This window comes from Puma concolor, chromosome A2 (assembly GCF_028749965.1).
Source record: "Puma concolor isolate L17-30 chromosome A2, mPumCon1.1.hap2, whole genome shotgun sequence".
Classification (NCBI taxonomy): domain Eukaryota; kingdom Metazoa; phylum Chordata; class Mammalia; order Carnivora; family Felidae; genus Puma; species Puma concolor.
Genome location: NC_141668.1, coordinates 142902892 through 142927732, shown reverse-complemented (window position 1 = coordinate 142927732; position 24841 = coordinate 142902892). Strand labels below are relative to the sequence as shown.

The 24841-nt window shown below is 41.8% G+C and overlaps 1 protein-coding gene across 7 annotated transcripts in view; it reads right to left on the bottom strand.

The window, feature by feature from the left end:
* The window catches only part of FHIT (fragile histidine triad diadenosine triphosphatase), a 1412849-nt gene that overhangs the window by 1368527 nt on the left and 19481 nt on the right, over window positions 1–24841 (bottom strand). For all 7 annotated transcript variants that reach the window (XM_086697744.1, XM_086697748.1, XM_086697743.1 and 4 more), the window contains exon 2: window positions 10274–10322. The gene's annotated coding sequence lies outside the window, so the exon portion shown is untranslated. The remainder of the gene's footprint in view (window positions 1–10273; window positions 10323–24841) is intronic.

Here is a 24841-nt window from a genome sequence, read left to right as displayed (position 1 = left end):
TTAGAAGGGCCAAGGCTATGACACCCTGCATGGCAGATTCCCCCTCTGGTCCTTCTTGCAGCCCTCAGCTAAAATGTCATAAACTCAAGCCCTCCCAGACCAGCAAGTATGAAGAGGTCTGCTCTGTTTTGCCTCCTGTTGCAAGAGGACTTAACTTTTAATTATATATGTGTTGTTTAGTAGTTATGACCTGTCTCCCTCCCTAGGTGTAAAATCATCAGCGGGGGCCCACATTTCTTGCACCTCCTACAGCACATTTCTGGCACATTCTAGGAGGTCAGTGGTAATGAAAGCATCAGTTAGTCAAGTACATTAGTACATACCCATTCATGCAATATACAAACAATCACTGAGTACTTAAAATTGCAAAACTTGGTCCTTTCTCCATAAGGAACTATTGACTCAAAGAAGGATATTAGGTATATATAAAGACAAGAAACACCTATGCAGCAGACACTGCTGAGGGCTTATCCAACAGCCATCCCCTCTTCTGCCTTAAAAGTAAAACTGAGGGATGCCTGGGTGGCTCAGTCAGCTAAGTTTCTTTGGCTCAGATCATGATCTCACAGTTTGTGGATTCAAGGCCCACATCCGGCTCTGCATTGACAGTGCAGAGCCCGCTTGGGATTCTCTCTCCCTCTCTCTGCCCCTTCTATGCTTGCCCTCCCTTTCTCTCTCTCAAAATAAATAAATAAACTTTAAAAAAAAAAGTAAAACTTACATTTTACTGGAGTATCCTCCCTCCACAAAGCCATATGCCCAGAGAAAGGGAGGATTAACCCAGCTCAGGGGTAAATCCTGATTAGTTTAAGAACGGGATGGGTTATAGCTGCTCAGATATCATCTCTTTAGCCCCTAAGGCAGCCAGGCAGAACAGGGTCAAGACAGCCAGACAGACCCCACTCACACCCCCAACACAGGCACACGCATGCACATACCCATACACAAGCCACGTCCAATTATGAGCAGCCTCGGGCGCCTGGGTGGCTCAGTGGGTTGGGCATCCGACTTCGGCTCAGGTCATGATCTCACAGTTGGTGGGTTTGAGCCCCGTGTCCGGCTCCGTGCTGACAGCTCGGATCCTGGAACCTGCTTCAAATTCTGTGTCTCCTCCTCTCTCTGCCCCTCCCCTGCTGATGCTCTGTCTCTGTCTGCCTCTCAATAATAAATAAACGTTAAAAAAATTTCAAGTATGAGCAGCCTCTTCTGTTTACTTAATGTGCTGACCAAACATTATCATTTTCTATGTGTACCATGACAAGAACAAATTTAGATTGGAAAGCACCAATCTAACCCAAACAAGGTAATCCCATCCCATGTGCCTGTGTATGATTTAGAAAGGAGTATGTGGCTGCAATCGGCCAAATGTCACCTAAGGAAAAGCCTGCTAGAGGGGTTACAGGGAAGGTCCCTTGTTTTTAAAACAGGATACAAAGAATAGTTTCTTATGCCAAGGGATGCTACCATTAGTAGAGATGACTCCCCAGAATGAAGCAGCCATCTTAGAACCGTTAAGGCACCTTGGTCTGAGGACCAAGTCAAAACCGTGAAGATGGCAGAGGAAAAAGGCAAGAAATGAAGACTTTAATAACATTGTTGAGCCACTGAATTAACAGAGCCTGGAGTTGCTCTGTTGGGATATCTTGTTCCTTAAGATAATTCATTTTCCTTATTCCGATGGCTTTTATTTTGTGTTCAAATGCAAGTTGGTAGAGAAATTCACAAAAGAAGTGACAATGCTTAGCAATCTGTCAACAGCTTAGTGCTGAAATCCTCTCCCTACAGCACAGTGACAACCATCAAAGGCACCCTGGTGGGACCCCAGTTGCTTGGCACCAGGGAAAAGTAGATTGAGGCTGGATTCCAGACATTCAGAGCCCAGGTTTTATAATGCCTTCCTATCAATCATGACATGCATGGGGCTCAGCAGGTAGATATGGAGAGGGTGGGAAGCTTTTTTTTCCCTCAATTCTTTTATTGTTTAAACCATTTTGAGTTGACTTTCTGATTATTTGTAGCCAAAAGCATCTTGACTGATAAATCTATCTTCATATAATTAGCAACAAATTTATATGACCTCCTTGCAGCAAAAGACTCAGGAGAAAATGGTGCAGAGATACATAGTCCTGCCCACATTCCTCCAAATCTTCAAATGATGGGTCTTAAGTGAATTTCTCCCAAAGAGGTAGATAATTGAAAGGCCAGGAAAAGAATTAACCGTGCGATCATCTGATGCTCTCTCCATCATCAGTCATAAAGAACACCACAAATGCTGAAGCATCACCTTGTCTCAGTGGGGGGGGGCAGCATATTTTAAGCATACCAACTCGTACTTTTCATTATGCTTTCAGTATAGTTCCCTTTCTGATCTCAAGAACTTCAACAGAGCTTCCAGTCCCTTTGTCCCAAAGCAGAAAGTACTAGAGGGCAATCTCTCAACCAAATCTGGCCCCCGCTAAGGATTTTTTTTTCGACAGCCTTAATTCATGGAGGGGTACGTGCTAGACACTAGCAGAAAAAAACAACGATAAAAACAAATTTGGATCATGTTGTTTAAAACAGTTTCCTTTAACCTTGTTTGGGTGGGACTGGACCTTCCTACTACTGGGGAGAAGCTGGAGGTTTTCCAGTTCCTTGAAGTAGTAGAGGCTGGCACTCTGTTCCCAGGTAGATCTCTAGAGAGGCAACAGGACTTTTGGTGGGGACGGTGAGGAGATGCTGGGAAAATGAATACTGGGTCCATGAAATCCAAAAGAGCCCAACCTCCTTTGGAGAGCACAGCAGGGCCACCCAACATTGCTTGGAAGAGGAACGTCCTAGAATAGCCAGCATGGACTAAGAAACAGAAGGTCTTTTCTTGAATGTTCTGTTTGCAGGGGCCAAGGGAAGGCATGCCCAAGATGGGCAAGTCTGAGTATTTTCAGTTAAAAAGCAATCGAGGGGTGCCTGGCTGGCTTCTGATTTCAGGTCAGGTCGTGATCTCGCAGTTCAGGAGATCAGGCCCAAGTCGGTCTCTGAGCTGGCAGTGCAGAGCTTGTTGGGATTCTCTCCCTGTCTCTCTCTGCCCCTCCCCAGCTCTTGTTCTATCTATCTCTCAAAATAAATAAATAAACATTTTTTTTAGAAAGGCAATTGAAACCCAGAGGATTTGCCGCAAGCTCTTTTCCTAGTAGACAGGAACAAAGTCAGTCCTGTTTGATCAAAGTCCTTTCTGTGTCCCATTGTTTCTGAGTGGCCCAGCAAACATTTGTTTACCCCATATTTACTCTTTTTCATCTTCCTGTGAATTATATTCCTTCCCTTTTGAGTCCCAGACCCCCACGCCCTTCTCAAGTCAGAATGATACATATACCTCATTTTGCCTGACTGTTTTTGGAATCTCCATGTCTATGTGGATTCTCCATATGGATAAAATTAAATTTGTTTCCCTCTTGTTAATCTGTCTCATATCAATTTGATTCTTAGTCTTGCCAGAAGGTCCTTGAATAGAACGGGGCATTCTTGCTCCCCGACATGTGCTATGGCAGACGTGTAACACTTCTGCATCAATGACACTAAGTGAGCAGACACCCCAAACACCACCAAGATAGAACTTCCCAACATTTTGAGGGGGAAAATGTAATGAGGTATGTACGTATGCATGATTAAAATTCAGGCATGCAACATTCAAAACAAGTTTTCAGAATTAAACCTTTAAATCAGAATGCAAAGTCGGTTTGTATTTTTAATTGGCTTGACATGTCATGAGCTCCCAAAGGACACCACATTGCCGACAATCCCCACCAGTTATTCAGTATATTCCTGCAAGTCCTGCTACCTTAGAAAGGGAAAATTAATTGTAAGATAGACAGTTCCATAGCTGGTGGACATTACTGAATATTTTCAAAAGCATTCAAATAAAAGGCAACAAGAGAATGCTTTTATTTTAATTCTCTCTAAATAATGCCACACCCCTTCATGGGAAATGGACTATATTTACCTCAATGTGCTGTGAATTAGTGAAGACTGCATATAAAGAAACCAAGTGCCCTATATGCATGGCACTTTAAATGGTTCAGATTCCCAAATAATACAAAAGCATTTTCAAGTCACACATGGGATATGAAGTGAAAATGTTCTTGGAGGAAATCTTCTCTAATAATACTTACCTACTTCAGAGGGTGCTGGGAAGCTCTATTAACACCAACAGAATACTTTTAGATCTTCAAATAAAAGGACTATAGAAATGCAAAGTATTATTATTATAGTTCTGAAATAATTTCACACCTAGGGATGAGAAAACCCCAGGCCAAATTTTACTGCTTCTCTCCTGCCTGATAAACAAGAAATGCCACAAGCTGGGGGGGGGGGGGGGGGGGGGGGGGGGGGGTGAAGCAAATAGAACAAAGACATCAAAGTTTCTCTTTTCCTTGAGCTTTCTATTTCCTCCAGAAGTCATTTTAGGGGACTCAGGGTAAAAAAAATGAGTCTGTTTAAGGTCAGGGTTAAGTACAGAGACAATATTCTCATTGCCTTTTTTTTTTTTTTTAAATCCAGATAAAGTAACCACCAACTGAGGTGAAAAAAATACACCTGTCCACTTCTATGGGGCATAGTTCCTCCAAAAGCACTGGCCAAACTTAAAAATGGCCTGATAAATCATTACCTGAATCACCTACCAGTACGATCTCACCTAGGAGGTCAGAAAGCAGCTGCTTTAACCAACAGCAGGATTTCTACTTAGCCACTGAGAGCACAAGACGGTCATTCATGGCCGCTGATGGAGGTGGTGGTGATGTTGCTGGTGGTCATGATGGGGAGGATGGTGATGACAGTAATGATAGGACATTAAGAAGAAAAGTTCTCAAACCCTGCTTGTCAATGGGATCATCTGTGGAGCTTTTTAAACGACAGGTTCCTGGTCCCCATTTCAGATCTACTGATTTTGAATCTGAAGAGAGACCTCAAGTCTTCATTTTGTTTTAACATGGCCATTAGGATAACAACTGAAGTGACAGTGCTTGCAAATCATGTCATGATTAAGAATACAGGCTGTGTAGGGGCGCCTGGTGTTTCAGTTGGTGAGGGTCTGACTTTGGCTCAGGTCATGATCTCACAGTACACGGGTTCAAGCCCCATGTCGGGCTCTGTGCTGACAGCTCAGAGGCTGGAGCCTGCTTCAGATTCTGTGTCTCCCTCTCTCTCTCTGCCCCTCCCAGGCTTGTACTCTGTCTCTCTCTCTCTCTCTCTCTCAAAAATAAATAAAAGCATTACAAAAAAAAAAAAAAAAAAGAATGCAGGCTTTGTAGACAGACTGGCTGTAGTCTAATTCCAATTCTGACACTTACGAGCTGTCTGACTGAGCAAAATACTTCAACCTTAAGCCTCAATTTATGCAACTATAAAATGGAAATGCCGTTACTAGCCACACCTCATAAGGAAGATGCCTAGGAAAGTAAGCAAATTTTGAAAGCTTATCTTAATTCCAAGGAAGACCAAAAGTTACATGTTAAAGAAAACAGTGCTAACCAGACCAATGTGATAAGTATTACATACTGATTTAAACAAAAATTGTGAAAGAATTATGTTAAGAGGCTATGGGGACCAGAAGCAGTGAGGGTGGGGAGTGTCAAAGAGCTATTGCTCACACTGATACAGCAGGAAAACACAGTATAAGCACATTATTTGGAAACAGAGATAAACACCTGAAGTACCAGAACTGAAAGTTGCCCACTGGGGGGTGGGCGTTGGAAGGGTGGGAGAAATGCAGGAGGAGGTAGGTGTTGCATTTTTCGATATTTGCTTTTTAGTGCTGTTTTATTCAAACCATGTACATAAGCTGCTTTGACAAAAATAAAAATGAATTTTAAAAGATAATTCATAACGTGTATAATATTATATGTCTTCACATACTAGGGTTAACATAAGCTTTTTCAGTCGACCCAAACCTGCTTTTTAGAAACTGATGGCTATAATCCCTCCAAATGCACCACCAAAATATCTAGTTCTTGAAAGTGTGCCGTCACCACCTACTATGTCCCTGGCGCACTGGAAGTTCTAAAAAGGCATTTGCTGAATTGAACTGAGGATGGCAGAAAGACATGTAAGTATAAAGAAAGAAGTTCCTCTGTGCCATCAAGGTCACATCAGGAAAGAGGCAGCAGCTTCACCTGGGGTGTTTGAGGTGAATGGAATAAAGGGTGTGGGAAAGGGTAAGGGAAGCCAGAAGGGACAGTCCAGTACCGTGCAGTTAGCAAAAACAAAACTGTCGCTCCCCCAGACTTAAAGGGGCAAGGAGAAGGAGCAGTTCCCAGAGAGCAGCGGGAGCTTTAGCCACAGAAGAGGGGCCCTTGGCAGGAACTGTGGCCCTCCTTAGAGGGTTATAGTCACTACCAACCAAAGTGTGGCAAGGAAGGTAGGGAATAATATTCTAACCTTGAATTCTCGGATTTTCACCCAGTGCCTTCCATGGGCTAATGCAAGAAAAAGCTGGAGAGCTAGGAAGCCCAGGTAATGCTGACAACAGAGGTTAGCCCCCTGGGGCACAGAGCCTTTCAGAGAAGCAGGAAGCTGGAGGCACAGAGAACATCCAGCACAAGCAGTAGGCAGAGTTCTGTTTTTATTTTTTATTTTCTTGAAGTTTATTTATTTTTGATAGAGAGAGAGACAGAGCGCGAGCAGGGGAGGGGCAGAGAGAGAGAGACACAGAATCCGAAGCAGACTCCAGGCTCTGAGCCGTCGGCACAGAGCTCGACTCAGGGCTCAAACTCACACACCTTGAGATCATGACCTGAGCCAAAGTCAGGTGCTCAACCAACTGAGCCACCCAAGTGCCCCTGGTTTTATCTTTGGTTTTAAATTTAAGTCCCTTTTCTACTCAGCCTTCTAAAAAAATAATAATAACAAATAAAAAATAAAAAGCCCTTGATTTTTCAATGTGTTTAATAAATATAAGTGGCATCATCATCATCACCTAACACACTGATGTCACGCAGCATTTGATAGCTGGCTAAGCACTTTCACACACGTTGCCTTTATGTCATCCCTCAAAACAGCTCTATGCGGTAGACAGGGCAAGGCTTACCCTGATTTTACAGGTGAGGTTAAGACCTTAAGAAAAGTTAGGTATTTTGCCCAGAATCATAAAGTTACCAAGAGCAGAGCCCAAGCTCTTAACGATTCAGTTAGGGCTCTTTCCACCCATACAATGCTGTCAAGCTACTTATTCACAGTGAGGAGTGCACAATTGATGTTCCTGTGGAAAAAAAAAAAAATCATCAACCAACTTTGTTCTAGGCACTGCACAGAACACAGAAGCAGTCAACAAACAAGACACCAGGGGAAATGGAGCCCACTTGCCCATTCCGTTGTCAAGAAACCACAAGCAATGCCAGAGACGAAAATAATTGAGTTTTCAATCACATTTTACACATCATTGAAAAGAAGGTGTTCAGTAGGGCAAGAAAAGTGTTCAACAGAGGAATAAAAACTCAGGGAAAAGCAGAAGAATATCTCACAAGTTTTGTTTTGGGAGGCTGGAGTAGGCAGAAGGAAATCACAGTCCCTTTACAAGCCACCTGCCACAGAGAGATCAGGGCCCCAGAAACTGGAGGGAAGACCTCTCTGCTTCTCTTGCCCTTTCCACCTCTACCCCTGCATATACACACATCCTTTGAGAGCTCAGAAAAGCAGCCACAAGTGACTTCTTTGTGCCGAACAAAGGAGTAGTGGGAAGTCCAGCAAAATAGCCCATTTTTGAAATACTAATTGAGAACTCTGCATCTTTTGTGACCTACTGCAAAATGTTCAGTTACTTGCCCATGAGGGAAGAAAGTAATGAATGGTATTTTAATTGTAAACCTCCAGACATCCTCCATTTATTCCAAATCTAGCTCCCTGATGTGTAAGCTACTCTACCAGTTTAGGCTTCTGTAGTTGCAAAGCAGTAGAAGCCAGTTGGCTAATTTGAGGATTATTGGAAGGAAACTAGGGACTCAGCAAATCCAAGGCAGACTGGAAACTAAGGCTTAGCAACCATCAGTCACCGAGACAGACATGGAGACTGGGGAACGGGAAGAGCTAAGGTGGTCCCAGAGTGGAGTAGATATTTTCAGAGCAGAATGCCAACTTGGAAAAAGGAGAAGAATGCCGCAGCTCAAGATTCAACTTGTACACGAGCACCCACCTAACCAAGCTGGTGATCACGCCCCAGCCCTAGGCTGAGTGTAGACTCCTGGTTACAGTTCCATTAATCAAATCACCTTAAAAGGAAATAAAGGTGCTGTCAGGAAGGGGAAACACATAAATACTGGGAAAGAAAGCAGAAGGACAGAGAAGTCCCTCTATACTTACCAAGACTCCCTTCAAAAATTCCTTAAGAATCTAACTAGCTAGCAGTTAGATCACTAATTTCTTAAGACGACATTAATTAGTAATTGTCTACACACAGCCAAAGAAAGTGTTTACCCTGACGCCTACAAACCTTCAACCTGACAACATTTTACTTCCAGAGGTCTCACGTCTCACACAATCTGAAAGCTCTCTTTTCGTGTGAAAAGAGAAGGCAGAATTTGTCCTTCTCTAGGCACGACATGCTCTTCAGAAACATCCTGAAGCATCCAAAAAGCACAGACTTGTCAAAATGTCTGATGAATACATTCAGAAGGGTGCTGATTTGATGACAATGACGATGATGGGAATATTAGGAAGAGCAGCTGCAACTAACATGTACTGAGTAGTTGTCATGGGCCAGGACAGAGTAATCCATCTACCCTCTGCAACACCCTATGAGGAAAACAGTATTATTACCTCCTTTTCACAAACTAGGAAACTGAGACACAGAGCGGGTAAATGACGCATCCATGGTCCAATAGCTAATAAAGGCCAAACCGGGACTGAACCCATGTCTGACTCCAGAATACCAATTTAACAACAGATTTTTGCTGAGAGCAGAGGAAATGGACTGTGCTGGGTGAAAACCCTCTCCAAGAGAAATGTGAGCCCCATAACTGTACCTAAAGATCGCAAGGTTCTCAAGATTGCTACAATATCACCAATTCCAAAAATTGATGAGAATTTATTTCTAAGAAGCTATCAAGATGTGGTGCAACGGTCCAGAGATAGGCGGAGTTATATGGCTGAAAGCCATTACAGAAGAAGTCCAGGCCAACCAGCTTTCATGGGCTGGAGTTTAGTCATCCCAAAGCAAATCCTCAAAACCGTGTTTTTATAGCTCGTTTTGATCATTCAAGAGAAGTTTTCTCCAATTTGCCTATAAAATTCTTCTTCACCCTCAAAATAAACATTAAAAACTCAGACCCAGAAGTAGATCTGTCATAAAGTTGGGAATAACTTAAAATATAAGGTAAATCAAAATGGCTTTTCAACTTTAACTAAAGTGGTCACGGTCATGATTGCTGTAATAAAAACGACAGGAAAAAAACCTAAAATTGTCAAAAACATAATTGATGATGAAAACAAATGGAAAATTATGGCATATTTCACCCTGGCCACCAAAGACTCTTGATGAAACTGCAGCCCTATAATTCCCCAGAATGAATTCTTTAAATTAAAATACTTCATGCAGAACAGAAATTAAACAATGAATCAAAGAACAATGCCATGTAGTGGTATGCGTATAAATATACCTAGCAAAGAGGAAACAATTACATTTTTCCATGTAAAAAACCAACTCGATTTTAATGTGTCACAGAAAGGTGCTAGGTACTTTTCCCATTGCTTCCCACTTGGAAGTTCATTTCCGGTAACTCACTTAGGGTCCACAGAGACTGGGCAGGATGAAATTAGCTACACCAAACTGGCTGGCTTTCTCCTTCCTACAAAACTAGGTCCTCCACGCAACTGCACAACTGACTTGCGTGATAAATTTCATCCAGCCCAATTCAAATGCCACTCTGCATTTTAGTTTAAATGCTTTATTTGGCCAGCTGGTTTTATTTAACCATCGACTAGAAGCAGTACGAGTGCATTCTTTTTCCATCTAGCATTAATCTTAGTAAACTTAGCTCCAGTGGAATGTCTTAACTGCTGAGAAGAAAGCAAAAGTCAGCAAGCATACAATTGCATTTGGCTACCCTCAGCACATCATTTTATTTCCTCCTGCTCTCTGCTAACTATTGCTCAGCACTTTTGCCTAAGAGGGAGGACAAGCAGGTGGTTAAGGAAGTTGTCCTGTCAGCTATATCTTTAATCCAAGTGTTTAAATCTCTGAATAAAAGAAAAATCAATGTTGTAAAGGCAATGTTTGTCAAGGCCATGTAATAAATACACTTACCTTTACAGACTGTTCTCAATGGATTTTCCTCCTTTGCTGAGCTTCAAAGCTACAAAGAGATAAAAATGAAAGTAGTGAGTTATCTGCGAGTAAAACACCAAACATTTTCTTTCCGAGTCTCCAAGTAGAATCTCCATATGCCATGGTATGTGGTGCTGGCCGAAGAAGCCACTGATAAAACCCATGCCTTGTACCTCCCTCACAAAGAGGCCGATAAAAGACACCATCATCAAGTGAAAACAGTGCACACATCTATCCAGAATTGAATCACAAAAACTGGCCAGACCTACAGTGTTTTGGGTTGTGAACTCCTCAACAGAATGGGAATGGTTTATAAAGTGCAGAGATGAAAATGGAATTAAACGTTATGCAGCACACACAGTCTGACCAGGCATTTTATTTGCTTACTTCTTTCATTGTCATCTTTCTTGCACACTCGACTTCCATTTCTCTGCCAAGTTTTACGTGGGGAAGCCTGTTCCATATACACAAGGTGCATGGCCTTTTCAATCTAGACCTCGCCACTTGTTCCCATGAGTATACATGTGCAAGCTGACAGGTGCAGTCCCCTTTCTCACAGTAGAGAAAAGCCCCCCAAACGGAGGAAACCCCACTTGACATTTCAAATAAAAATCTGACTTGTTAAATTAAACTTCCTGCTAAACCATGCCACATACTGAGCACACACGGGTCCACATGACAAGAGGTGTGGTACATTATGGTTTTGTTTTTTTTTTTTTTCTTAAATGTTTATTTTATTCTTGAGAGAGAGACAGCACAAGCAAGGAAGGGACACAGAAAGAGGGGAACAGAGAATCTGAAGCAGGCTAGGTGCTAACAGCAGAGAACCCAATGTGGGGCTCGAACTTGGGAACCACAAGATCATGACCTGGGCCAAAGTCAGACATTTAACCAACTGAGCCACCAAGGCGCCCGCGTTCTAGTTGTTAAACAATATGGCAGTCCACCCTTATTGGAGGTTTCACTATCTGTGTTTTCAGTTACCACCAGTCAACAGTGGTCTGGAAGTAGATGATCCTGCTACTGACAAATTATCAGAAGGTCAAAGTAGCCTAAGGCCACTCATGGTGCCTACGTCATTCACCTCACTTCACTGCATCTCGCCAGCCTCTTATCATCTCACGTCATCACAGGAAGGGTGAGTACAGCACAATGAGATATTCTGAGGGAGATCAGAACTGTTGCTCATCTCTTACTACGCCTAACTTACACACCAAAAAAACATAGTATATACAGGGTTTGGTATCCACAGTTTCAGACATCCAATCGGGGTGTCAGAATGCACCCTCAGTCAATAAGCAGGGATCTACTGTAGTAATAACATTTCAAGGGGCTGATTCTATATCAGTACATCATTACTCATATGATGACTCCATGTGGTCAAAAATAATGGAAATATTGCCTCTTTCTGTCATTCTCAGCTAGGTCCCAACATCCCCTACAGGTGTAATAGTTGGCAATGGCCAAGTAATTCATGGTTTTCCCATGGTTCTTTCTCTTTTCCTTCCGTGCCCTAAGTACCTGCATTATTAGCTCTTACCAAAGAACCTAATACCACTGATGCATGACCACTAAAGAACATAACCAAACTTGGGCTGTGATGTAAATCTTGGAATATTAATGCAGGAGATAAAGACCGTCTATGAGACAACATCAGACATTTCCCCTTCCCCCTGTATTACATGGATTGCAATAGATTTGGGGGAAACATAATTTGGAGAAGACTAGATAAAATAGTATAATATTGCATTTTGCAAAATATAAGAGATTTGTGGTCTGACAACTGCCTTTCCATTTTAAACACACAGAAATGCTAAACAAAATATGATGATAATTTAAATACATATATACCCAAATAGTCAAGTTCAAAAGAAAGGGAGAAGACAAATATGAAAAGAAAATGAATGTAAATTTTCGAGAACGAGACATGAATCCTCTTTAAAAAAAGCACCCCAAGACCTCAGCAAGATAAATAAAAGCAAATCCACAGGTAGATACATCAGAAAGAAACCACAAAACACCAGAGATAGAAAGTCTTAAAGTCAATCAGAGAGAAAAAAACAGACTCCTTGCAAAACAACTTGTCATCAGCAAAAATAAAAGCAAGGCAGCAACGGAATAACATGTTCAAAGTACTAAGGGGGAAAAAAGTTCAACAAAAATTCTATAGCCATGCTAAACCAATTATCATGTAAGAATGACAAAGAAATAAGGACATTTTTCAGGGGGGAAACAGACTGTTTTCTGTTTACAGTAGTGGACTTTTGCTGAAAGAAATACTAAAAGACATAATTGAATAAAAAGGAATTGAACCCAGATGGAAGGAATAAGTATCAAAAAGCAATGGTAAACAAAGAAATTAGCAAGCATGATGGTTAATCTAGTTAATTTAATAATAAATAATGGGTATTGAATAATAATTACTAAGCCTTGGTTGTAAAAAACCAACAACAGGGGCGCCTGGGTGGCGCAGTCGGTTAAGCGTCCGACTTCAGCCAGGTCACGATCTCGCGGTCCGTGAGTTCGAGCCCCGCATCAGGCTCTGGGCTGATGGCTCAGAGCCTGGAGCCTGTTTCCGATTCTGTGTCTCCCTCTCTCTCTGCTCCTCCCCCGTTCATGCTCTGTCTCTCTCTGTCCCAAAAATAAATAAACGTTGAAAAAAAAAAAAAAAATTTAAAAAAAAAAAAAAAAAAAAAAAACCAACAACAATTTTTAGGGTTTGCAAATAACGAGAAATGAATGGTTGGCCATAATTATATGGAATAAGTGAGGGGAATGAATTGCTTAGAAGGAAGAAACAGATACTGATAAATTGTTAAAGATATGCATTAAAGTTACCGACCAACTTGTTAAGGATAACCAGCATTTCTTGCTCTATGTATATAACCAAAGACACCCTTGCATAGATGCTCACAGAGATGCATACAAGAATGTTTAGAGCATCATTGCTAGAATGCCAAGAACTCCTGAAAACAACCCACACATCTATCAACAGTACAATGAATACATACATTTTTACAGTCTTACGATAGGGTATTATACAGCTTGGAAAAATCAGTGAAATAGTTACACACATCAACATCTATGTCTCTCAAAAATATGATATAAAACAAAGAAGCAAGTCATAGAAGACTAAATATATTATTCCATATATACAACATGTTCAAAATGACAAAAATACACACTATCTTGTTTTAGAATATAACAAAAGTGCCAAAAACCATAAAGAAAAGCAAAGGAGTGATTTACACAGAATTCAGGCTACATTTAGCTTGAGGGCAAGGGAGGAGATATAATAGGAAGCATTGGGGAAGATTCTGGAATATGGTAATGCTCTATTTCTTGGCCAGGAGAGAGGTATCTCTATGTTCAGTTTATTATTTTCCATAATAATTATAATATAGTACAATAACTATAAACAACTGTAAATATGCACTTCCAAAAATTATTTTGTATGTATGCTCTATTTCACAATTTTAAAACATGTACGAGTAATCAAAAGAATAGAAATGTCCAAACCAACTAAGGGAACAATATAGCGAACAGAAAACTCAGCCAATTCTCTACAGAAGACTGGAATGGAAGCAAGCAAGAAGCAAAGGAAAGCACAATGCGTAGAAAATACAAAAGGAAATATTTAAAATAAGTTCAAATATGTCACTAATCAGAGTAAATGGACTAAGTACATTTGTTAAAATAAATTTTTTAAATGGATATTTTTAAACTTTGCTATATGATGTTTACAAGAAACACATCTAAAACATAAAGAGAGTCTGAAAGGAAAAGTATAGAAAACTATACACCAAGCAAACAGGAACCAAAAGAAAGCTGAGACCTTCACTGGGGCTGTCAGCTGAAATACCTACATGTGGCCTCTCCATGTGCCTTGAGTCCCCCAACATGGTGGCTGGGTTCCAAGGGCAAGAGTTCCCAGAGAGGGAGTCAGGCAGAAGCTGTATTCTTTATGGCCTAGGCTTGGAAGTCACTTGAACACCATTTACACTTAACACCATTTGTGACAGGGCACTCACAAACCCCCATGGAAACTCAAGGAGAGAGAAGAAAGGCTCCAACTCTTGGCAGGAAGAATATTGGTCAGTGCTCAGTGAGAAGAGCACACGGGACTGGATAGATGTGTTGGTGTGACCACCTGTGGAAAATGTAACCTGCCACGGCATTCTTTGCAAGTACACGTAGAGCATAAGCCACACTGACCACATGTTAGTCCCCAAAGGTAGTCTTTGCAAACATCAAAAAACAGATACCAATCAAAGTTCTCTGATCACGGTACATTAAAGTTAGATGTCAATTATGAAATCATATTTTAAAAACCTGTGTTTGAATATTATAATCTTCAGGACAGTTTCCCTTGCAGAGCTGGGGTTGGACGAGACCACTGAACGAATCCCACTGCACAAGGGTTCTCATCTGAAGCCCAAATCACCACTTTGGTTGTGGATATATTGAATTTGAGGTGCCTGAGAACTATGTAAAAGAAATGTCCAGGTAGGGAGTTGGATACGTGTCTCTGTGACTCAGAGAGGAGGTTTGGGAATGGTGAGTTATCCAGGCGTAGGAAGTAATGTGATGTTAGTATGGATGTGGCTATCCAGGGAGACGGTACCAAGTAGGAAGGGAAGATCTGATCCTTGAGGACTTTCAACATTTAACACCTGTGTTGAGGAGGATGCTGCCCATATAGGAGAGAGAATAGTTGCCAGAGAAGTAAAACAGAAACCATTAAGTGTCACAGAAAGGTCAAGTGATAAAAATACTAAAAATGCCCAGCGTGAAGGTCACTGAGGAGCCCAGTGAAAACTTGGACTAGTTGAGACAGAATTCAGTTGGGAGTTAGTTACGAAATAAGTGGAAATTAAAATGAAGACAAATAAGGACAAATTGTAGACATGTTTGGGTGTGAAGGAGAGGAGAGAAAATACCAACAGGAAGTAGTTAAAGGACAATGAGAGTTTCTTTGTATAGTTTATAAACGGGGAAAAACCTGAGTGTCAGGGTGATGAGAAGATCCAGTTGAGACTAAGAGGCTAAAAGCAGAAGAGCAAGAGAGGGTAACCAGTGCTACAGGTTCCCAGAACGTCAAAAGGGATAAGTGGTGAGACTGGTCTTCCAAAAGAACTTTGGGCTCATCCTGGTCATGTAATGCCTTGTGACAGGCATGCATGGGATTGCCTCAACTTATTACTTTCTCCTGCGTGTATGTTTTATCATCTTGATTTGCATCCAAACTCTTCAAGACCCAGGACCTTTATTGTTCAAAGCAACCTCACCTGCCCGTGCATTGTGAGCCCCAGATTCTATACCTGCACCAAATCCTCCTTCGGTAAATACTTGTGGAGTAGACAAGTACACGTGGATTCTACAGTCTTCGTGTACACCTCTGGCACCCAAGCATTTTCCACATAGGTCTACATATCCAAAGCAGGAGCAGGTCAGGATCAGGAAATTCTGGTTTCAATGCCCAAAGTACACATCTCTGGACAAAAGTCAGGAATACCCACCCAAAGTAGTCCTCTCCTTCCCACGTTTGCCTTGACCCAAAAATCCAAGGACCTAAACTTCTCTAGGCCATGAAGACATGTTTACCTGCAGCTACAGTGCGGTACGCCACTTCCTACTCCCCTCAGGCCTAGCTCATCCCCATTTTGTTCTAGAGCAGACAGACTCTGTCTGACCTCATATGACCCTCATATGACCTCTTGCAAGACAGACTAGCTTTTGATCAATCCAAATAGGTTTGGGCTTCAGCTGCTCCTAAAAGACATAAAAATGGAAGCAGAGCAGTACGGGCCAGTTAATACACTGATTTATCTTGGTGGTTTTTCAGAGGACAGCCACCTAGAAAGTCTTCACCAACCCTAAGCCCCTCACTCCATGACCCAGCCCCCAGCCCCCTGAAAAACCAGTCAGCATTTAAACAAGCATCGTTCTCAAATAGAGAAACCTTCTTTGCGATTCATCGTCTCCCAATTGAAACCTAGGTCTGGGAACCATTCAACTGCACCTTAACACGGCCAGGAACTGAGGGATTTCCCCCCATTGTTTGCATTCTGCAGCCCTCGCCTGACCTCACTGCCACAGGAAGGGATTGGTTATTGACCTTTAAGTCTTTAACAATTACCTACGTATCTGGGAAAGAAGTCTGTTCAGTCGGGAATGAAGACCAGACACAAGAATGAAGACACTGAATAAAATCGGCCCTTGTTTTCCTTCTTAGGCTACGTTCAGTGAGCTGTTACTGCCGACAAATTATTGCAGCATCCTTTCAAATGATAGCCAATTTTCAACTCAGAGAAGATTCTTAAACCTTTTTCAATGTATCGGTGAAAACCAGGCAGCTGGAAAACATAGCCCTGGTTAAATGACCTGATGATGAATGGATATTTTAAACACATGGAATTATTTGTAAATCTGCATACTGATTTAAACACTCACAAGAAACAGCAGCAAGGACACTAGAAACTTGACATTTCTCAGGTATATTCCTAGAAGTTTTATTTCAGTTTGTATGTATGTATTTCTATTAGAATTTCTAATTCAGAATCTGTGAAACTGATATATTTAGAGTTCAGAGGGGTGGTTAGAATAATTCTTAGTTTTGTTATTCACCTAGAAAGCTGAGCAATACTGTCAAAATACATATGGAAGTCTTTCCACTAGACCTTAAGTTCAACAAAGATACAGACAACATCTATCTTGTTCTGCACTGAATCTACATCCTCTACAACAGTATCTGGCACATAACACACAGTCAATAAAATTCGCTAAATAAAGGAATATTGTAAGTTTGCTTTACTATTAAAATTGAAAATTCTTTTTTATTAAAGATCTGTTTTTGAAAGAGAGCATGCGAGTGCAAGTGGGGGAGGGGCAGAGGGAGAGGGAGGGAGAGAATCTCAGGCAGACTCCATGCTCAGCACAGAGCTTCACGCAGGGCTCGAGACTGTGAGATCATGACCTGAACCAAAAGCAGGAGTCAGACACTAAGCCACTCAGGCATCCCAAGATTTTTTTATTTTCTAAGTAATCTCTACACCCAACATGGGGCTTGAACTCATATGCCAAGATTGAGAACCACACACTTCACCAACTGAGCCAGCCAGGGGTCCCTAAAATTGAAAATTCTTAAGTTAGGGTTAATTTTGTTTATTTTTGTTCTTTTTTTTTTTCCTTTTCTTAATTTGTACCCTAGGACTTTCGTAAGATGAGAAGATCTCTCTATACAGAAGCCTACACTTCTGTGGCCACACACACACACACACACACACACACACACACACACACCCCACACCATCGCCACACCTGTTCAATGCTGTCATATTTGCCAGACATCGGAAAAGCAAATTTGCCCAGAATATGAGCTCTGGAAAATCATTAGGTGACGTCCAAGGAGCTGCATACCAATCAGCCAATAATTAGCATGTTAAAATTCAGAGAGCTAGTGACGAATCAAATTGCATGAAATCTCGGGGAGCATGACCCTGGCCAGGTTAGTGCCCTGGCTATGGGAAGGCAGTGGCATTGTCTGACCAGCCAGACAGGACTGGGAAGTACCATGGCCACTCTAATCCCAGGGGGAGACACTCTGACAATGTGACATTTGCACAGGGATGCCCTAACGTGGCCCCAGTATGTTTCCTCAAAATGGGACGACATTTCAAGTCAAACAGCTCTGATCCCAATAGTACAAACCCTCCCCAAACTCGAATATAACCTGATTTTGAGAAAAACAGGGTCATCTCAGAGAGAAACTGGGGTTGCCCAGAAGCAATGTAAAAATAATCAATTTTTAAGGAAGGTCAAACCAGATATTCAGTGTTTAACCTCATTTGTTATCATTCCATCATTACATATACCTCAGAGAGCCTTAGTCTAAAAACCAGTTCTCATTTGAGCAAAATCCTGTTCCCGGAGCATCCACACTGGATACTTTTTAATGAATGCTGAAGCCAGTTACAAAATTGAGCTACCAAAAGGTGTGGAGAGTGACTGTTAGTGCACTGTGTCCTCACCAAACCCCTGCTGTCTGGAACTGCTGTCCACATGCGAGTCTGTCCAAGGATGTATGGCCACTGCTGTTCCTGCTGCTTCCAGCCTATCTAAGGTCACCTTTCTTACATGGCTGATTCATTCTAAAGGAAGAAACACAGAGGTTGGAGAACACCAACTCCCCATTTTGGTTTCTGCAGTGCCCATACGCCTGGGGGAACACACTTAAAAAGAGTCCAGGATGAAGGGCCCATCCTCTAACCAGGCCCACCCAGCTCTTGGGGTAAATGCTCTGCCTCCACCACATGGCCTGTGTGTGCCTGGTTGGAATATGTTCCCACTCCAAGCCAACGGTGACTGGCCCACCAGCCCCCCCCACCCCATTCCACTACAGGGTCAGGCAGCAGCCTGTGCTCCTCCTGGCTTGTGGCCCGATGCTCCAATAGCCCAGCTACGTCACTGTGGAGAGGGAGTCTGGTTGTGCCCTCCTCTGAACTCTCCATCTGGAAGATTCTCTGGCCTCCTTCCCTCTCATTTTTAATCTGACAGACACTGCTGGACAGGGAAACTCAGAGCACACCAAAGTTCATTTTCCCTTCCCTGCTTCTCGGCTGGCTTAATCACAGGGGCAGAACGAGGTTGGCGTGGACCAGGATGCCAGGAATTAAATGAGGGTCCCTGACCACTGGATCGAATTAGTCCTGCCTTCCAAAGTCTTAATTAGTCTTCCTCTGCCTGGCACACCCACTTGCCTTTGGAAAACGGAAGGTGGCAGAGTAAGATGCCATGTTCACAGCAAGTATTCCACAAAATATTGGTTGAGAAGGACGGTCGCAAATGCCTGCTGGCTCAGGGCTTTGCAACAACAGTCAGTTTTGAGGTCTGGGCCCCAGCGGCAAGATTTCTGCTCCCCTTTCTAATGCAAACTGTTATGCAGTGTTACCCTGAGTGATATTCAGACCCTAGCTCAATTTGGAAGCAAAATGATCTTAACAAACAGTGGCAGACTTACAGATAGGCTGCTGAGTCTGGGGACCAAAATAAAGGACAAAATGAAGAAAAAAAAGAAAGTGAAGGATTGATGGCGAATGGAGAGAGGAAAACGAACAAAGAGAAATGAGGAGGATTTCGGGACTACATACCTCAGCTCTACTACTCCGAAATGAGCTGTGAACATACCAAGGACCCAGGGGTGGAAGCAATGTGGGGGAAATCACAGAAAGGAGACAGAGCAACAAATTTGGGGATTTTGATGCTGGTACAGATTCGGGGCTAGCGGTGAAATAGACGCAACAGTAAGTAACGTTTGAGAGGTTTCAAAAGACAATGAGTCTTAATTCCCTTCTGTTTTGCACCTCTTGAATTAAAGTGAGACACCAAAATTTGCTATTTTTCTAAGAGGACATTGACAGATACAATGGAAACTCTGAATACATTTTTTCCCTCTGCATTCATTATCTCTGGCCCTTATCCACAGGCCTACTGCAGACTAAATTGGATTCTGGATCACTGGTACTGAGGCGCTGCAATTAATTAACAATAAAAACATAATATTTATATCCAGGCCTAACAACATCTGACATTTAAACTATTCTGCCAGTCGGGCAAATTCCATTCGACAAATTTTCATTTTAATGAACATGACAGGCCATGGTTTACATGATAGGCCAAGGAGCAGGACGGAGTTGATCTCCTGGCATGGGTTCTCAAGGCCTGGCCACGCTGCAGGAGAAACAAGCTGGGGAACTGTCAGAGAAACAGAAATACCAGATCCCCGGTCCCACGCAGACAGACCAAGAACACACGGCCCACAACAAAGATCCTAGCAGGCAACTGTCCTTGTTTCCTGTGCAGGCTCAACATTAAATACCTCCTGCTCCTTATGATCCACTGGATAATTTTCCTATCTTCGGGCTGCTGACATTTTCTTTGGGGCACAAAAATCCCTTAGTCCTTCCTAATTAAAAAGTGATAAACGTTTTGCAAGGCGTCCAATAATGTGCAAAGTACACAAGAGTTGGAACTGATGCAGCTTTCTCAGTTGGCACAAGACTGGCCTTCCGTGTTTTGCCAGATGGTGTATCTCAGTAAGTCCCCAATCCCTGACTCAAGTGAGGGGCATTGTCAATATGATGCTGAAGCAGAGACTATCTTTAAATGCTATCTTATTTTACATTATACCAATGCCAAAGGCCTAACATTTTTTTTTCCTTGCTGGAACTTTCACAGCTAAAGAAGTTTTCATTTTTCTGTGACTCATTAGTCAAGCCAACAGGAAGGAGATGGTAGAGATGTGGGGGAAAAAATTTCAATTCCCTAAGAACCATGTAAATTCGCTGGAAACCAACATTAGAGACCACATCTCCCAGCCTGACCTCTTAACACTCCTCTGTGGGTTACGGGTCACAGGACCCTGGGTGAGATGGTGTAGAGTTCTCCAAACCTGTCTTCACTACCCCAAAAATGTGGATGTAAAGGACAGAGTTAAGGATGAAAAATGCAAAGGAGGGCAAGGCAATTAGACAGAAGCATAACAGATATGGGAAAGAGCCAGTAGAAAACTAACAACAAAATGTCAGTAGAAGCCTTTCTTATTGGAAAGGCCATATATTTCTAGTTCAGTTATCTAAAACAGTCTTTATCCTAGCTTTTAAATCAATTCAAAGGAAATGAAATAAAGTTCCAATTTAAAAGTAAGACTTCTTTGGAATACGGATTTGGTTCTTGGGTTCCAATTTCAGCAATTGAAACAGCCACCTTCATGGCGACTTGTCTTCAAACTGTAGCTCTGAATAGATCCAAAATGGTGCCGATGTTCCATGTGTATGGTCATGATACCAGAACATTAAATCTTGAAAAGATAACAGCATTCCCACTGGTATAACCCAATTTGGAATTATTACTGGTTTCAGTTAAGGTGACAACCCACATGTAGCGAGTAAACATATACACATGTACACACAAAGGTTACAGTCATCATCACACATTTGAGGACATTACATCCATTCCCTCATATATAACATTAGGAGAAAAGTGCTATTCAGAACTCTATTGCACACTGAGGAAAGGGTAATTAGAGATAATTGGCCTCCCGAAGAGGTGAGGTCCAAGGTCATAGGCAGGTAAAGTGGCAGAGTTGAGGTACAAATCCAAGCCCGAGCCAAAGCTCTACACAACACAGTGGCATATGATGGCATCCACAAGGGAGACGGCATGAAAGAATTGATTCTTTTGGCAATAGTCAAAATATCTTTTAAATATCAGGTATAAAACATTTTCAGCCCACCAGATGCTTATTTAATTTTAAAAAATCAATTTTTATGGAGCTGCTATGTTTGTTAATGCCTGGTTATGTTCCTGAAAAAGAAAAGCCTTACGGAGAAAAAGATGCATTTCTTAAAGTTGGGAAGAAAAGCAAAACCCTAACTAGATTGAACTGAAAATGTTTGACATTACACAAATGAACAGAATCTATAACTTTAACATGCCTTTGCGGGAGGCATGTTCTAAAATGGTCATATCAAATTCAGAACACAAAAGACTTAACATGCTTACTGTCGTAAACAAAGGCATTTGGTTAAATGAAAGTTCCATCAAAGCTTAATAACCAAATTCAAGTGAACACAAAGTAAAGGGTTATATACTTTCTGCGGTTTCAGTAATAGCTAATCTAATAATGGTAAATGGAGGGTTATTGTTGATTCTTTTGCCTCTGTGTCATAAATTAGATAAAGCAACCTGGCAGTTACAGTACTTTGGAGTTTTATTTGACTAAGTGATTTTAAAGCTATCTCAAAATATAACAAAGCCATGACTTGAATGATTGCTGAACTGCACCTTGCTTTCCATCACCACGTTAGTACTTCTGACCAATGTTAAGTAAGTAAAAAGCTTCCTGTGAACTAAAACTATTCTGTAAAGCTCCGTAACTGACCATTTAGAAGGCAAAGTGTCGTTGATGCAGTATCATCTGACATTCTGTTTCACCAGGGCCAAGCTTGTAAAATATAAACTATAAGAGCGGTCAAGGGTTATTTGTTTTCTGATGCAAAACTTGGGAATAGTAGAATTTCTCTGGCTAATGATTTTTCATAGCACATTTCCAATTTTCTACCACAGTTTATTGATCTGGAATACTAAAACAGTTTTCTTCCCTAGCTACAGAACATACAAAGCCCAAGCCCTAGGTCCCATGGGTTGTACGCCAAAGGTAATGGTGGTGGCCTCTCATCGGGTGGCTGAGGAGTGGCAACACGAACCAAGGCATTTTCCTTACTGAAAGAATGTTCTGGTCGAATACTAGGCCTTTTGATAACAGGAAACACTCCCCTCGCCTCTGCACTTGGAGAGGAGACTCGACACCTGCAGTTGTGAGAGCCGATGGGTTGCCCTTCACAAAAGCAGTCTATTTTCCTGCATTTTCCCCTTGTGCCCTGATATGGTTACTTTCAATTACTCTGATAGCCCAGGAAGAAAAATATCCCTCTCTCCATATTTCATTCACATAATAAGAATCTGCAAGCTGTTCTGTATGACAGATGAGGACTGTGAGCTGAAGCAACTTGTTCCGCCTGTCAGCCTCCAAGAACCCACAGCAATGAGATACAATCGTGATGACATTACTAGAGAAGAAGTGGGTCAAATACATGGTCACTTTAAAACAGAATGTCAACTGTTCTTTCCACTCCAGTAATTTGATGCAGTGGTCCCCTTTCCCTCCCCAAAAAAACAGAAAGAAGAGAAAACAGTACTTACCGCCATTAGCGTGCGCCTGCACATGTACGCGCACACAAGTACATGGGTGCAACTATTGTTAAAACCATTGTTCCTATAAGCCCTTAAATGACTTTTCCAGCCTCTGACCAATCAGTCAACAAAACTTTTTCAAGTGTCTACTATGAGCCAGACACTAAACTAGGTAGAGTGTTGAAAAGAGGCATAGACCCTGACTTGCAGAGTTTACAATGTGGGGTAAAGGACACACATTAACAAAGCGATTGAAATGGATGCAATGAGGGCTGCAAGTGAAGTTCAAGGTACTGAGGGGGGCTTACAAAATAACTAACCAAGTCTTGTGGGTCAGAAAAAATTTCCCTGTGGAAGAGACATTTAAGCTAAGGTGTCAAGTAGAATTAGTAGCTGGGTAAGAGGTGAGAGGGAAGAGTCCCAAGCACAGGGCCTTTGTTTTCAAAATGTTTCCTTTCGAAGAAACCAAGGCCTCAAGATGCAGTAGAAAGTACAATGGAATAGAGGAAGCCATGAAGTGCACCACTGGGCGTCAGCATCTTTTCACTGTTTTAACCCCTCTTTTAAAAACGTAATTAAAAGAAACATTTTAGGAGTGCCTAGGCAGCTCGGTCAGTTAAGCACCTGACTCTTGATTTCAGCTTAGGTCATGATCTCATGGTTCATGAGTTCTAGCCCTGCTTTGTGCTGACAGTGCAGAGCCTGCTTGGGATTTTCTCTCTTTCCCTCTCTCTGCCCCTCCCTCGCTTGCGCTCTCTCACGATCTCTCAAATAAAATTTTAAAAACCTTAAAAATAAATAAAAGAAACATTTTGGAAAGCACTAGTATGCCTCAGTCCTATCTTACCACATAAGGGCAAAGGTTAATCATAACCACGTCTTCTTGCTGATCTAAATATTAAGGTAGATTTTACCTAAAAAAAAAATCTAATTGATCTTGAGTGTGCTGGTTAAAGCCCATGGGTTATTTTAAAAAAACATGTTTTGACAGCAGTGAAACTTGCAGCACGTACAACACTAAGAGTCTAAATGTGTTCAGGGTACAAGAACATGAAAATTAAAACAAGCAGTGGTAAATGTGGTTTATTAAAAAAAAAAAAAAGAAAAAGAAAAAAAAGAAAGAAAGAAAAAGACTCCACCAATGATATTCCCCAATGGTGGAAATTAAGAAGGAAGAGGTTCTCTTCTCTAATATTTGGTCATGAAAATCCATGAAATTTGTTCTTGCAAAAAAAACTGCTTTGGATCATCATTCATCCCTCTTACAGCACACAACTTTTTTTCATGGGTTTAACAACTTGGAACAGAGAGGGAAAACTGGATTTATTCATAAGAATGCTTGCCCTTTCCACTAAACCCCAACGTGTGACGATTGGACTATTTTCTTTCCAATCTCAAAATGCATCCTCAGAATCCAAAATCAATCAACATTGCATTTAACTGAGTGCTGAATTTGGCCCTAAAAACTCAATGACCGACTAGGGCTACTGGTATAGGGAGTTTGTTGTTGTTGTTGTTTTATGTTTTTATGTACTAATTACCAGCAATTACTTTAGCAGTTGCTCTAAAATGAACACACGCCAGAGCTACTTTTATTTGTTTGTTTGTTTTTAATGTTTATTTATTTTGGAGAGAGGCAGAGACAGGGCGTGGGCCGGGGAGGGGCAGAGAGAGAGGGAGACACAATCTGAAGCAGACTCCAGGCTCTGAGCTGTCAGCGCAGAACCCAATGCAGGGCTCAAATCCATGAACCGTGAGATCATGACCTGAGCTGAAGTCAGACGCTTAACCGAC